The 15641-nt window shown below is 44.2% G+C and overlaps 1 pseudogene; it reads right to left on the minus strand.

Annotated features, from left to right (window-relative positions):
* Positions 1–7861: 7861 nt before the first annotated feature.
* Positions 7862–12048, minus strand: LOC146405097 (ragulator complex protein LAMTOR2 pseudogene; annotated as a pseudogene).
* Positions 12049–15641: the final 3593 nt, after the last annotated feature.

A 15641-nucleotide genomic window follows, 5' to 3' on the forward strand; every position in this document is an offset into this window, starting at 1 on the left:
AGTTGAACCCAGCCCTGGTGTGAAACCCTTCCTTCCAAGTGTGATGTGAACCAGTGGTTATGTGGGAGTCCCCTTGACGCCTGGGTAAGATGCAGCTATTGGGACTGACCATTCACTGGTAATGAATGGGCTTGTCTAGGACAGTGATGGGGCTGAACACCTGGATCTTTGGCACAGCTTGAGGCCAGGCATAAGTATGGCATGGTGGGGAGACTGGGTAAGGTGGGGTCTCTTTTCACATCATTCTCAGCAGCTCTGTCAGGCCTCATGGAACTTTTCAGAAATATCTCCTTCCTGAAGAAGTGTAATCCTTCAAAAAAAATTCCAGATGGAAAAATAACGGGCCTCACTTGTCATTCAACCAGTTTTTTTAAATTTTTATTTATCTTTTTAATTAATTTATTTATTATTCTTTTTCTTTTTATAGCCACAAGCATGGCATATGGAAGTTCCCAGGCCAGGGGTCAAATCAGAACTGTAGCTGCCAGCCTACACCACAGGTATGACAACTCCAGATCCGAGCTGCATCTGCGAGCTGCACCAGAGCTCAAGGCAATGCCACATCCTTAACCCACTGAGCAGGGCCAGGGATTGAACCCACATCGTCATGGATACTAGTTGGGTTTGTAACCTGCTGAGCCACAATGGGAACTTGTAATGAATTTTTTTGGCTGTGACTGAGGCACATGGAAGTTTCCAGGCCAAGGATCGAACCTGCACCACACCAGCAACCTGAGCCATTGCAGTGACAATACCAGATCCTTAGCTTGCTATACCACAAGGGAACTCCTCAACCAGTTTTTTGAGTGCCTAGTTTTCTTTGCTAGGCTGTATTCTAAGGGGATGTATTATGGACTGAATGTTTGTGCTCCCCCAAATTAATATGTCGATAGTATTAGGAGGTGGGGCTTTGGAAGGCAATCAGGTTTAGATGAAGATGGGTCCTCATGATGTAATTAGTGTCCTTATAAACAGAGAAAGAGACTAGAGCTCTCTCTTTCTCTGCCATATGAGGACACAACAAGAAGGTGGCTGTGTGCAAACCAGGAAGAGAGCCCTCACCAGACACCAAGTCTGCTGGCACTTCGACCTTGGACCTCACAGCATCCAGAAGTATGAGAAATACACATCTGTGGTTAAACTATACTGTCTGTGGTATTTTGTTACAGCAGCCTGAGCTGAATAAGACAGGGTGGGTGCATCAATGAACAAAACTGAGAAAATCACTGCCTTTGAAGGTTTAGCGGAAAATATTTGAAAACTTATGAAATAACACATTAAAGACTTAATAAGACTTACCAAAAGTCTTCCTAGGCATTTTCTTAAATCATATAGTAGCAATGAATGGTTATGGGACTATTTTACGGATATTATCATTTTAAAGATATTATTAAAATACATTTAAAAGAATTTTCTTTTTTTTTTTTTGGTCTTTTTGCTATTTCTTGGTCTTGGGCCACTTCTGCGGCATATGGAGATTCCCAGGCTAGGGGTCCAATTGGAGCTGTAGCCACCGGCCTACACCAGAGCCACAGCAACGCGGGATCCGAGCCGCGTCTGCAACCTACACCACAGCTCACGGCAACGCCAGATCGTTAACCCACTGAGCAAGGGCAGGGATCGAACCCGCAATCTCATGGTTCCTAGTGGGATTCGTTAACCACTGCGCCACGACGGGAACTCCTAAAAGAATTTTCTATTTAACTTTTTGGTACACAACACCTAATTAGATCAAATTTTAATGATATTTTTTAAAGCCAGGAATTCCCGTTGTGAAGTGGAAACAAATCTGACTAGTGTCCATGTGGGTTTGACCCCTGGCCTCACTCAGTGGGTCAGGGATCTCACATTGCTGTGGTATAGGCTGGCAGCTGTAGCTCCAATTTGACCCCTAGCCTGGGAACTTCCATGTGCCATGGGTGCAGCCCTAAAAAGCAAAACAAAAACAAAAACACCAAAATGTGTTCAATTTTTTTCTATAATTTGGCAACTGAATATCTCTAGGAAATAAATCCAACCTGAGTGTTGTGTGTCATTACAACGGATTTGATCCCCTGAAGCTGATACATGATTATCACCTGTAAACAAGAGGACTTGTTTTGAACAACTCATTTTTTCCCACCCAGGGTTTTAGTTTTCTAGCCTTCAGTTTGTATAAGCAGTACGAAGCGTCCTTCTCACCAGCTGGCAAACCCCTGACTTTCCCCTCAGTGAATAATGAATTTCCTTTCTGGGATTGGGCACATATTTCAACACACAACTTGATTGATTGATTGATCGATTTATTTATTTAGAGTACCCTGTAGTGATTTTTATTGTACTTTTTGACATATGTCAAATCTCACTGATAATGGGATTAGAAATCTTATGAACCTTCTGATTCCATATACATGTGATTTGAGATTCTTAATATTGGTTAAATTTTAAATGAGATAGTGTTATGAAATGGTCATCTTCATTTTTTTTCTTTTTTTTTTTTTTTTTTTTTTTTTTTGTCTTTTTGCCATTTCTTGGGCCGCTCCTGCAGCATATGGTGGTTACCAGGCTAGAGGTCTAATGGGAGCTGTAGCCGCCGGCCTACACCAGAGCCACAGCAATGCGGGATCCGAGCTGTGTCTGCAACGTACACCACAGCTCATGGCATTGCTGGATCCTCAACCTACTGAGCAAGGGCAGGGATTGATCCCACAACCTCATGGTTCCTAGTCGGATTCGTTAACCACTGTGCCACGACGGGAACTCCTGTCATCTTCATTTTAAGTGGTATTCATTCAAAATCACTTTGTCCCTAATCAGTTACAACTACATCAGTTTTTGTCGCTTGTCAGCTAGGTTTATGGTTACAGATATTTATTTAAAATGTAATGATTTTTTTCACTTAAAGCACATTTATTTGCAGTTACCATTTGCTGTAATAATAATGCATATAAATGCACAGCAATGGCATTTGTTTAATTTTGAAATGTTTTTATTTAAAGAGAAAAATGGATTAGTTAAAATAGGATTACAGCTGGTTTATAGTTATGGTTCTGTAAGTGTGGAATTTGGGGATAGTGCCCCTCTTCTGAATAGAACACTTGAAGAATCTGTGTTTTGTTTTTTTTGGGTTTTTTGTTTTTGTTTTTGTTTTGTTTTGTTTTTGTCTTTTTAGGGCCACACCCATGGCATATGGAGGTTCCCAGGCTAAGGGTCAAATAGGAGCTGTAGTAGTTGCCCTACACCACAGCCACAGCAACGCCGGATCCTTAACCCACTGAGCAAGGCTGGGGATTGAATCCACATCCTCATGGATACTAGTTTGGTTCATTTCTGCTGAACCACCATGGGAACTCCCTCAGTTTTTTTTTAAGGAGCATCACATAGTGTTAAAGGATTTAATAGTTCCATTCCTAAAGCATGACTATGTGCCATATGGAGAACAGAAAAATAATCTTACACTTTTCCTCCTATTGGGGTTTTCAAACGTTTTGTATGTCATGTTTGAATAGGTGGGACTCACAGAATCCAAAGAAAACAAACTTATTCTTTCCCGACAACTATTCTTCCCATGTCCTTAGTGGGGTAGTTCTCCTCAGCTTCCTGTTTATATGTTATCACTTACATGTGGAATCTAAAATACGGCACAAATGTCGCTATCTACAAAACAGGAACAGATGACAGACCTGGAGAGCACACTTGTGGTTGCCAGGGGGAGGGGGGAGGGAGAGGGATGGATGGGGAGTTTGGGGTTGGTAGATGCAAACTATTACATTTAGAATGGATAAGCAGTGAGATCCTACTGTACAGCACAGGGAACTCTATCCAATCTCTTGGGGTAGAACATGATGGAAGATGGTATGAGAAAAAAAATGTATATATATAAGTGTGGCTGGGTCACTAACTATGCTGTACAGCAGAAATTGGCACGACGCTGTAAATCAGCTCTACTCTAATAAAAAAAAATCTAAGCTGCGTTATTGTCAGCAAGTGGGGACTTTTCCAGTTACCTCAGTGTTACCCAAGAAGAAAGACTCAGTTACTTACAGAGAAAACGTCTTCCCTCCCTCAGTCTGGCTCTGCTTTCGACGCCTGGAAAGGAGAGAGTACTCTCGTTTTCCCTCTTAACCATCGTCCCTAGCTTGCTAAGAGGAATACCTGATCCAGGGTAGGAATGAGGAGAGCTGAGGGCCAGAAAACACCACCCTTGTCTGGTGCCTTCCCAGCTTAATGTTGGGCTATTGGGATTGAATGCTCTGAGGCTCCACCACCAGGATTCCCTCAGAATTTTAATGCACTTACTCAGCTACTTGCTTAAAACTCCTCCTACATCCCACCCTTGAGTGTCCATCAGGAATCTCCAGCTCCCTTCTCTTCGAGGTCTCCTTGCTTCCTCTGATGTCCTTTTGCAGCAGGCTCTAATACCACCCGGGTGGAGTCTCTTTCCCACGGCTTGCATGTAGGAGGTCATCCCAATACAACCTGCTTTTCCTGCTTGGCTGTGGCAGATGGACTGTGGCATGGCTCTGATGACTCCTGCCCCCTCCTGTTGATGCCCTCTTGTAATTGCTTCCCCCTTAGCTACAGGGAGCCAGACCTGTGACTTGCTTAGAATAAAAAGAATATGGCCAAGGGGATAGGATGTCATAAATACATGGGATTACATGATTACGTTGCCAAAGATTGTCAGCATTGTCTTCCTAGTGTCGCTTTCACTCCCTGACTGGCCTTGAGGAAGCCAGCAGCCAGGTGAGGGACTTGCATGTGGCAAGGAACCCTAGCATTTAGGAATTAAGACTGGCCTTAGGCAATAGCCTATACAGGCCTCCAGCCAACATCCAGCAGGAAAATGGGGGTCCTTGGTCCTACAGCTGCAAGGAAGTGGATTCTGTCAACAACACTGGAAGCCTGAGAGTGGACCCTTCCCCAGTCCAGCCTCAGTTGAGACCGACACCCTGCTAACGCCTTGGCTACAGCCCTGTGAGACCTGGAAGTGCAGAACCCGGTCAAGCCATGCCCAGGGTCTTGACCCATGGAAACTGTGAGAGAGTAAATGAAGTGGCCTGTTTCATATCTCTGAGTTTGTAGTGATTTGTTATGCAGCAATACGCAAACACCCTGGCCATCCGTCAGAAGCCCCAGCCTTAGCCTCTTTCGGTTCCTTCGAGCATGTTACACTTGAGTCTATGGTGAAAGTTCTATACTGAGCTCCCACGTGGTTCCCCCTGCAGCCTCTCTTTCTGAGCTTAGCGATGAGGGAGGAGTTCCTTCTCCTAGAGTGTAAGGAGGGGAAAAACCCCACAGAACTCCAATAATTTTCCTCCAATGGAATTCTCCAGTAAAGTTTTCCAGCGATATTCTGTTTCTAATGAAATTCTCTTAGTTCCTTCTCAATCTTGAAATCTCTTTTAGAGGCTGGTTGAGAAAACTTATTGGTGATCCCTTTTTCAGTTTTTTTCCCGGGTGAATGCATCTCATGTTGTAAATTGGGAGTAATTATCAACTCTGTGGTGAATCAAGAATGTGATGGTGGGGTCAGAATGGCCATCATTAATAAGTCTACAGATAGCACATGCTGGAGAGGATATGGCGAAAAGGGAACCCTCCTACACTGTTGGTGGAATTGTAAGTTGGTACAACCACTGTGGAAAACAGTATGGAGGGTCCTCAGAAAACTAAATATAGAACTACCATATGATCCAGAAATCCCACTCCTGGACATATATGCAGACAAAACTATAATTCAAAAAGATATGTTCATTGCAGCATTATTTGCAATAGCCAAGACATGGACATAACCTAAACATCCATCAGGAGAGGAATAGATTACAAAGATGTGGTGCATTTACACAACAGGATACTACTCAGCTATAAAAAAGAGGGAAATAATGCCGTTTACGTCAACGTGGATGCAACTAGAGATTCTCATGCTAAGTGAAGTAATTCAGAAAGAGAAGAACAAATACCATATGATATCACTTATACATGGAATCTCAAATATGGCACAAATGAACCTATCTGCTAAACAGAAACATACAGACATAGAGAACATAATTGTGGTTGCCAAGGGGGAGGGTGGGGAGGGAGCAGGATAGACTGAGAGTTTGGAGCTGGTAGATGCAAACTATTACATTTAGAATGATAAACAACAAGGTCTTACTGTATAGCCCAGGGAACTATATCCAATGATGGAAAATAATATTAAAAAGAATATGTATGTATATGTGTGCGTGTATGTGTGTGTGAATTCTATACAGCAGAAATTGGCACAGCTTGTAAATCAACTGTACTTTAATAAATAAAATAAAAAAATGTGGTCATGGAAGTGGCCCCTCCAGGTGCAGGCAATAAGGAGAAGCATTTTCTAGAGAAACTTTTGTAGCAATAACAAAATTGCCATCTGTCCTGTCTCACCTATGTGTGAGCACTTCTAAATAGTATCAATAATAAAATACTCCTCCTGCCAAAAAAAAAAAAAAAAAAAGGATTTTTCTGGTCTAAATTCTAATCTAAAAATGGTCTGTTCCTGGGACAGATTCCTCCCGCTGCCCTGTTCTTGGCATGACACTGTGTCATCTATTGTCTTTGGGACCAGATGAAACTGAGCACAGTGTCCTCCCTATTTAGTCTCATAATCCCATTACCTCCAGATGGACCACTTAGCCACTAGCCTTCACTGTGCCTTCTGAGGCTGGATGAGAGAACGCTGTCCTTCCTTTGCTGCCATCTGCTGGGCAGTTGTAAAAAAAAATGTATATATATATATATATATATATATCCGTCCCTCCAGGCTGCAAAAGTGAAGGGGTGGAGCCTGTTAGATTTACGTATTGTTCCACCTGCATTCTCATTTGTGGGGGTACTGTGTGTATGTGTGTGTGAGAATGTGTGTGTGTGAATGTGCGTGTACATGCAACTGTCGGAAAGCAGGTAGACCATTTATCACTATCTAATATATAAAGCACTATCTAATATATAAAGAACTAAGATGCATGTGTTCTGCCATGCATGGCTTTCCTTTTGGCTTGGTCTAGCAGAAGTGGTACCAGAAAGTCACTTGGGTGGGCCTCATGGCGGAGGTCGGGGGTAAGAGGTGGAAGAGATGGTTGGGTTCTTTGGAGAAAATAAAGGAATCAGACTGTAGAAAGGGGAACTAACTTTAGAGTCTAGGAAAGCAAGGCTGGGAAAGACAGAGGAAGAGAAAGAAAGGGAGACGCGTCAGGACTGATGAAGTGCCTATTCGCAGTGTTCTAAGTCTTTGATACATATTTTCTCATCCCATTAGTGTGGAGTGCTGTCATAAGTCTAACTCTCCCTAATTTGCAGACAAAGAGAGGAAGACACTGAAATGTGAGGAACTTGCTCGAGATGAGTCTTCTGTGTGTTTGAGGAAATAGATGGAAAGGCTTCTGGAGGGAAAGCGCTTAGGCGTCTGATCCGCAGGGTGGGGCACAGGTGCCCACACAGAGACACAGAGAGAAGAGAGGAAAGGAGGAAGAGAGCTACGTGTGCTTTGGGGGTCCTTTAAATCATCCTATGGGGGAAGTCCTTCCGGGATTCCTCTGGCCAGTCGTCTTGCTTCATCTGACTTTGGCCTGACTGGGGTCCTGCCCTCGGGATGTGTTTTTAGCACAAGGGTCTCTGGGAAGTTGACAGGAAGGACTGTGATCGGGAGCCCCTCCTTTCTCTGACCCTGAGGAACCTTTCTGCGAGTGCGTAGTTCCGGAGGTCTCCTTGACCTCCAGAAAGAGAAAGAGATGGTCTCTATCTTTTATCCAAGCAGGATGCAGCTTTTGTCTTGAAGTTATCTGTCCACAGGGAACAGATTACAACTGCTTAGCCTGGGACCGTCTAATCTCCTGCTTCACCACCCTCCTCCCACAGCTCAGGAAGTTTTCCCCAGGAGGCCCTGCCCCTCCAAATGGTCATCTCTCTTTTTGGACGGTGCTGCTATTTGGATGAGAGGCTCCTGCGGGTACTGCACCAAGGCTTGGGCCTTGGCCTTGAGCATTCCAAAGCCAACAGTGCCCATGGCATACATGCGAGGAGTGCTTAGTCCGTTGAGTGATGGCTGCACGGCCCTCCAGGCAGTCTATGAAGATGAACTTGAGATTGTGTTCATTAAACACTTGGTTTCCTGTTCCAGCCACAGGCTGCCCAGGTGTTCCTGGCAATGGCCACGGTGACCTGGCGTCCACATCCCTGTAAGTGGAGTGGTTCAACAGAGATCCCTCGTTATTCAGCAGCAGGGTGCTCTGCGCTCTTCCATCACTGGCTTGGCTTAGCACCTGAGTCAAAGCCTTGGGATGCAGCCCGCCCGCAGCTCCTAACCCTGGGCTTTTGCACCCAGATCCCTGAGTTTCCTACTGTTGGCCCGTGCCTACCATTTCCCATAGTTCAGCTGCCTACCCTGTGTGTTCTTTTGTATTTCTTTTATTTTCCCAAGGTTGCTTCTGAAAGTGTCTCTCTTTAATGGTCGGATGATAAATGTTTGAGAAGATTTGCTAACATTTATACTTTCATTGAGAAACTTTGAAAACATAGATAAAAGTATAGAAATGAATAAAATTGCTATCTACATACTCTCCCTAGAGGTTCAAGCATTTTCATGGTTTATTTTCTGTATTTATTTAGATTTGCCCTTCCTCCACTCAGAGGTAAGATGTTGCAGACAGCCCTAAGGCTTCTCCTATGGTTACTGAATGCAAGTTCAGGCACCAACCATGGGCACAAAGAGCCCAAACAAACTGAAAAGTCAGGAGTTTGGAGCAGAGAAAGGTTTTTTGCCAAGCCACGCAGATGGGTGGCTCGTGCTCCCCAAACCCCAAACTCCTCAAAAGGGTTTCAGCAAAGCACTTTTAAAGGCAAGATAAAGGGGAGAGTTCCTGGTGGAGTGATTATGAGGGTGTTTCATTGCGCAGCCAGGGTTTAATCCCTAGTCTGAGAACTAAGATCCTACATCAAGCCGCAGAATGACATGGCAAAAAAAAGAGAAAAAGATGGACGCACACTCACACACACATAAAGACAAGGTGCGGAAAGGGTGTGGTCAGTTGGTTAATTGTTGCAAACTTTTTGGTGTTGGAATCCTTGCAGCTGTCCACGTAGGTCAGGTCACAATGTTCCTGTAAACTTCCAACAGGTCAAATGTTATTCTCTGTTCTGTAATTTATTTTTCTCTTTGTGACTGCACTCACAGCAGATGGAAGTCCCTGGGCCAGGGACTGAATCCGAGCCGCAGCTATGACCTACACCCAGCTGCAGCAACACCAGATCCTTTAAACCACCCTACTGGGCCAGAGATCAAACCAGCACTTCCACGGTGACCTGAGCCACTGCAGTCGGCTTCTTAACCCACTTTGCCACAGCGGGAACTCCTGTCCAGCAACTTTTTATTTCTATATGAATGGACTCCTAAAGGTCCTGAGAATAGCCTATCTATATTTCAGGCTATGGGCAACATTCTTTTACAAAAGGTGCAGAACCCGCATGCCTAAGCACAGACAAGAGAGCACCAAGGTTCAGGTGAAAAGGATCAGACCTAATAGGGAGTCAGAATTGTTCTTCCCTGTTACACTGTCTCTTTCCCTCTCCTCCCTCCTAGAAGTATCCATGGAAAGGTGGAACATCCTCTCTCTGGCCTCACATCGCCAGTGGCAGAACTTCCCGCAGAGAAACGCAGCTTCTTTCTCTTCTTTCACCTGCTGCTCTTCAGGTACACAACCAAAGTTTGGAACCAGGAGTTGGGCTTGTACAGCTCAGCCCCTCTGAGTTTCTCCTTTTTTTCAGAGCCAGGCTGCCTTTAGGAAAGTGCAGCTCCCCCTTTCTGGAGTTTAGACGAGGCTTCTTTTAGAGGAGGACCCTGAGGGTGGCTCAGCTTTACCAGTGACTGTTTGGGTACAACTGTTTAATTCTATTTAGCCTCAAACTGAAGGAATGCTTTTCTTTCCGCTTCTCAGGAATTGAGTGATATTTGGTTTTTCACTTTAGTATTTGCTCTGTCTTATTTTCCAAGTTGTTCTAAACATGGGATGAGAGGTTTGTTTAGTTGTGTTATTTAAATAACACAAGCAGTGTTATTTAGTTCTCTCCTCATGTTAGTGCAGGTTCATGTGCCAGATGCACCGTGAGGCCAAATAAACTGAAACATCAGAGTTTGGAGCAGAGAAAGGTTTATTGCAGCCCATGCAAGGAGGTGGGCGGCTTATGACCCCCCCCCCCCAGATATCCTGAACTCCCCAAATCAAAATTGCAAAGCATTTTAAAAGCCACAGCAGGGGTGAAGGGCACAGGGTGAGTAATCAGCTCCTGCACAATTCTCTGGTTGATGGTGAGGTAACACAGGGTGTCAAGGGGTTAACGTATTATCAATCCTTAGGTGCCAGTAGGTCTGGGGGCTACATGCCCGTGGTTGTTAAGTAGTTAATTTCTTCCATTTGGTGATGTTTTAGCAACGCAGGAAACATGCGTAAAACAACGCAGGAAACATGCAGCAGATACTGTTATCCAGGCTCTTGAGAGAGGAGCTAAAGCAGAGGATATGGGGAAGGTTCTGCTGCAGGAAGGCTCCATAGGGTCCTGCTCAGTTACACTAACTCCTCCCCCCCAAATCTATGTCCAAAAACTAGAAACTTGGTAAAAATAAATAAAAAATTGACATTTGGGGAGACCGAGGTCTCTTTTGTAGCCTTCTTTGGGTGGCTTCAAATCAACAATTTATCGAGTCCAATCTTGGCTAGAAGTTGATGAAATGGAATTACAGCCCTTAGGTGGACCATGAAACACTGGAAGGTGAACTGGACAAACCTCACTTGAATGGTGGATACTTCTGAAACACTAAGTGTCTTGAAGACTCACCGTAGGGGGTATATTAGGAAGACACAAATGTCCAGTTCAGAAAGCAAAGAAAAAGAAAAAATGATATACTCTAATCAGTTAGCAGCATCAATCTTATATCAACAGATAAGGAAATGGATCCATTTAAGAAGCAGAAGAATTGCCAGTAGCTCAACTGAGCCTTCCAGAAAGTAGGAAAACTATAGAAGGAAATCGAATATTAGAGTCATATATGAATAGAGTAGAAAAAATACTACAGAGAAAAGAACCATTTCTGCTCCTTTGACGTACCTTGGTATTTTAGTGTAAAGCACCACACTAAAGGAATAGGGATTTAAAAACTGAGGAAATACTAGTTTGTACAGCAGAGCACATGGCCAGAGGGACTGGCCATCCTTAGCCTCCTGAGGTCTCTGGATTCACAGAAACAGATAGAAGCTTTGGTTCAGGATTTCTTTCAGAGGAATTCTTTGGCTGAAATTACAGTGAGGACAAGGAGAATACTGCAGCTGGGGGGCTGGTTTTATAGGCCTGGATGAGTCCATTGCAAGTGAAAGTGCCACAGCTACTGTGGCAAAGTACCGTATCAGTCAGAGAGACTTCACACTGGATGCAGCATGTGGGTGCCAGGAACACGGAAACTAGAGAGGAAACAGGCATCAAAAGGTTTTAAACACAAAGAGTGGGGTAAAAGTGCCTCAAAAGTGACTTGGTATCTGGGATGGCCACCAAATTTCTAAACTTTACATAAGTCTCTGTGATGGTTAATTTTATATGACCCTTGGAGTTCCCATCGTGACTCAGTGGTTAACAAATCCGACTAGGATCCATGAGGATGCAGGTTCGATCCCTGGCCTCACTCAGTGGGTTAAGGACCCAGCGTTGCCGTGAGCTGTGGTGTAGATCGCAGATGTGACTCGGATCTGGCTTTGCTGTGGCTGTGGCAGAGGCCAGCAGTGGTAGCTCCAATTAGGCGCCTAGCCTGGGAACCTCCATGTGCCTTGACTGGGCTAAGGGATGCCCAGATAGGGGATAAAAGATTATTTCTGTGTGTCTCTGTGAGGGTGAGATGAACATTTGGATTGGAATTGGCAGACTGAGTAAAGATGTCCTCACCAGTGAAAGTGGGCACCTCTCAATCCATTGAGAGCCTGAATAGAACAAAAAGGCAGAGGAGGAGGGAATTCACTCACTCTGCTTGAGGTTGGACAGCCAGCTTCTTCTGCTCTTGGACATGCGTGCTCCTGGTTTTCAAGCCTATGGACTGGGGAACAGGACTGGGAAGAGCTGAACTGTCTGACCAAAAAAAACATATGTCACACAAACTGCCTTAATACACATACGCAGGATGAGACTTTGGCTTAACTTCCTTTTGAGAAAAGCTGAAAGCGCATCATGGAGCTGTTATCCTTGTTGGAAGTTTGTATCAGAAGAAAAATGTACTGGAGTTCTCGTCGTGGCTCAGTGGTTAACGAATCCAACTAGGAACCATGAGGTTATGGGTTCCATCCCTGGTCTTGCTCAGTGCGTTAAGAATCCAGCATTGCCGTGAGCTGTGGTGTAGGTTGCAGACGCGGCTTGGATCCCAAGCCCAAGAAATGGTAAAAAATAAATAAATAAATAAAAGAAGAAAAATGTACTTATACATGGGGAAGCCCAGGGGCAGACTGCAGCACACACTTGCTATCCCCTTACATACAATTCATCTCCACTTGCCTCTTCCCAACATTTAATATTATTATCTTTCACTTGATTGTGCAAAAAGAAATATATGAATATAATGCCTGTACTTATACCAAGTAGGTACACTGCCTGTAGTTACTACCTTGCCTTATTTTGCTCTTGTTCCAAATTCAGATGATTTTCTCTGTTACTTTGTTGCTCTTATAAGACAGTGACATTTTGTTTTATGAGTTGAAGATGTGCCTGAAAACAGATTTATTGCAGCTCCACTTCTCTGCTCCATGCATGTTGGACAGTTGGCCTTTAGCAGATGGTCACACCATTGTCAATCCTTCAGCATTCACTCAACAAGTATTAATTGAGGGAGTCCTAAGGGCAGAGTCAGACATTCTTGCCCTACCATGCTGGCACTATCCTTGGTTACTATTCCATGTGAGCTACCATTCACAGTTAATTCCCCTACTCAAATCAGTAGACATGGCCACATGTTTAAACATGAAAAATAATTGGATTTGACAGCAAATGACTTGTGTGTTCAAGTAAATGAAAAGTGATGTGGGATCCCTGTTGTGGCTCAGCTATAACAAACCCAACCAGCATCCATGAGGAGGCAGGTGCCATCTCTGGCACTGCTCAGTGGGTTAAGGATCCCACATTGCCATGAGCTGTGGTGTAGGTCACAGACTCGGCTCGGTTCCGGTATTGCTGAGGCTGTGGCGTAGGCCAACAGCTGCAGCTCCAATTCAACCCCTAGTCCAGGAACTTCCATATGCTGCAGGTGTGGCCCCTCCCCCGCCCACCAAAAAAACCTGACTGGGACCTCTCCAAACTGGCCAGGTGGCATCATCTGTGCCTGGTTTCCTTTAATCTCAGTAGAGCAGCTACTGGCCTCTGATGCAGGAAGCAAACTGAACCAGACCTTGTGATGATCCAACATGTGGGCATCTAGACCACATATTATGGATGTGGTGAATGAGGTCGATGACTTCATGATACATATAAATGTCTTTTGGGGGCAACTGAGTCAACCTAGTCATTTCTAGTGAAGCTGACAGGTAACAATGGACTTTCCCAATGCCATGGAGTGGATCAGTGGAAGATCTGGTAGAAAAATTAAACAGTGAAATAAAATCAGGACTTTAGGGTATTACACTAATACCCAACCCTATCATGGCTGAGCCATGGGGTTGGGGTGGGGTTGTTTTATTTTATATTGCTTCTCTCTCTATTTTACACATAGAGAGCTTTGCTGATTTATTCTAAGTTTTCTGTTTCCCCACAGAAATTTTAAATTCCCTACGCCCTTCCTGTGCCAGTAGTTTAATTCCCATCTTATGTTGCTTGAGTACCCCATAGGGTTCTTGCTCTCTATTCAAAATGGATAGTAAAGGATTATTTTTTCAAAAGGAATTTAGATGAACAAAATCTAACTTCATATTCATGTACCATTATTTTTGTAAACTAATAATGTTACACATACTAAGTGGGTTTCTTAAATCTGATGATGCAGATCCCTACAGCTGACTAGCAATTCTTTGAGCAAAGGAAATGGAATGCAAAGCATGTGAGGTGAGTGTGTGCCTGGTGTTTCTGAGGAGGAAGTGTGTCTGAAGCAGAGAGCCTGGGATGGGGAAAGGAGAAGGCAGTGTTGTGTGAAGTGCCTGGGGGCTGGCTCATAACAGGACTTGAGCTTTTTTTCTGGGCAAGATGGGAGGTATTGAGGGATTCTGAGCAAAGGAAACACAGAATCTGATTTACATCTTATTAGGATCACTTTGACTGCTGTGTCCTATTGAAAACTGACCAAAGATAGGCATGGGAAGAAATGGGAAAAATAATCAGGAGGCTACTGCAGAAGTCCAAGAGAGAGGATGGTGGTACAGACCATGGGACGTGTCACTGCTTGTTTAAAAATAAAACCTGGTAGGGAGTTCCTGTAGTAGTGCAGTGGAAACTAATCTGGCTGGGAACCACAAGGTTGTGGGTTTGATCCCTGGCCTCACTCATTGGATTAAGGATCTAGTCTTGCCGTGAGCTGTGGTGTAGGTTGGAGATACAGCTTGGATCCTGCCTTGCTGTGGCTGTGATGTAGGCCAGCAGCTGTAGCTCTGATTCGACCCCTAGCCTGGGAACCTCCATATGCCATGGGTGTGGTAAAAACAAATAAATAACTAAAACCCAGGGTGGGGGGAGAGGGACGATTAGGCACTTCTCTTCCTTTCCTTTTCCCACATTCAGTCATTTTGAATCTGTAATGGGAAGAACAAATCTGATTTCCATATTGGATCTGTTTCTTTAACTTTTATTCTATTGCTTTTGCTGCAAGTTCATTGCTAAAGGGATGCTGCCCATAGCTTGAAGTATGCATCACCGCCCATCTTAGGGAAGCCTGCCTCCCATGTCTGAGGCTTGAGCTAAAATACCTTTGTTTAGATCTCAGGAAATATCCTGGCCAGGCCCACTGTTAATGGCTATAGGAAAGAGGAAATTAACACATTCTCTCAGGAGTCTGGCTGGAACCAGGAAATATTGCAACAGTTTATTGCCTTTTTACTTTACCTCCTCACCTGCCCCACTCTTTGTTCTTCGAAAGACGCTAGTATCTAAACCAAGTCAAGATGGTTCTTTGGGACATTAGTCCACCTTCTTTTCAGTCTGTGGGCTTTCTGAGTAAAATCGCTATTCCTTGCCCCAACAACTTGTCTCTCAATTAATGAGCCTTGTCTTGCTGTGAACAGTGTGAGTTTGGATTCAGTAACACTCCCCAGTTATCAGTGTCCCCAAGAAACAGAACTCATGCCATGCAGTTCATTTTAAAGGGCTTTAATGAAGACTTTTCAGGGGCCGTACACAGTTAAGGGAACTAGGAAGAGACAGGAAGGCACCCAAGATGAGAAACAGCAGGAGGCTGCACCACCTCTAGGGCTAAAGGTATTAGAAGAAGGCAGTATTACTCAAGCCCAATAAAAGCAGGAATCTTAGAAGAGGAGCTGCTTTTTGACATAATTGTGGAGGAAGGAGCTTATAGTTCCATTCTAGAGGCTATGCCAATTCAGGGAGAGATTGAGGAAGAAATGCTTTACTCTTTTCCTTCTTTTAGCCTCTAATCCTCCAAACAACCCTGTGTGATTGACTTCATTGTATCA

This window comes from Sus scrofa, chromosome 2 (genome assembly GCF_054392235.1).
Source record: "Sus scrofa isolate SSC_HxYL_T2T_F1_AM1 chromosome 2, Sscrofa_HxYL_maternal_Yorkshire_Landrace_v2.0, whole genome shotgun sequence".
Lineage (NCBI taxonomy): Eukaryota > Metazoa > Chordata > Mammalia > Artiodactyla > Suidae > Sus > Sus scrofa.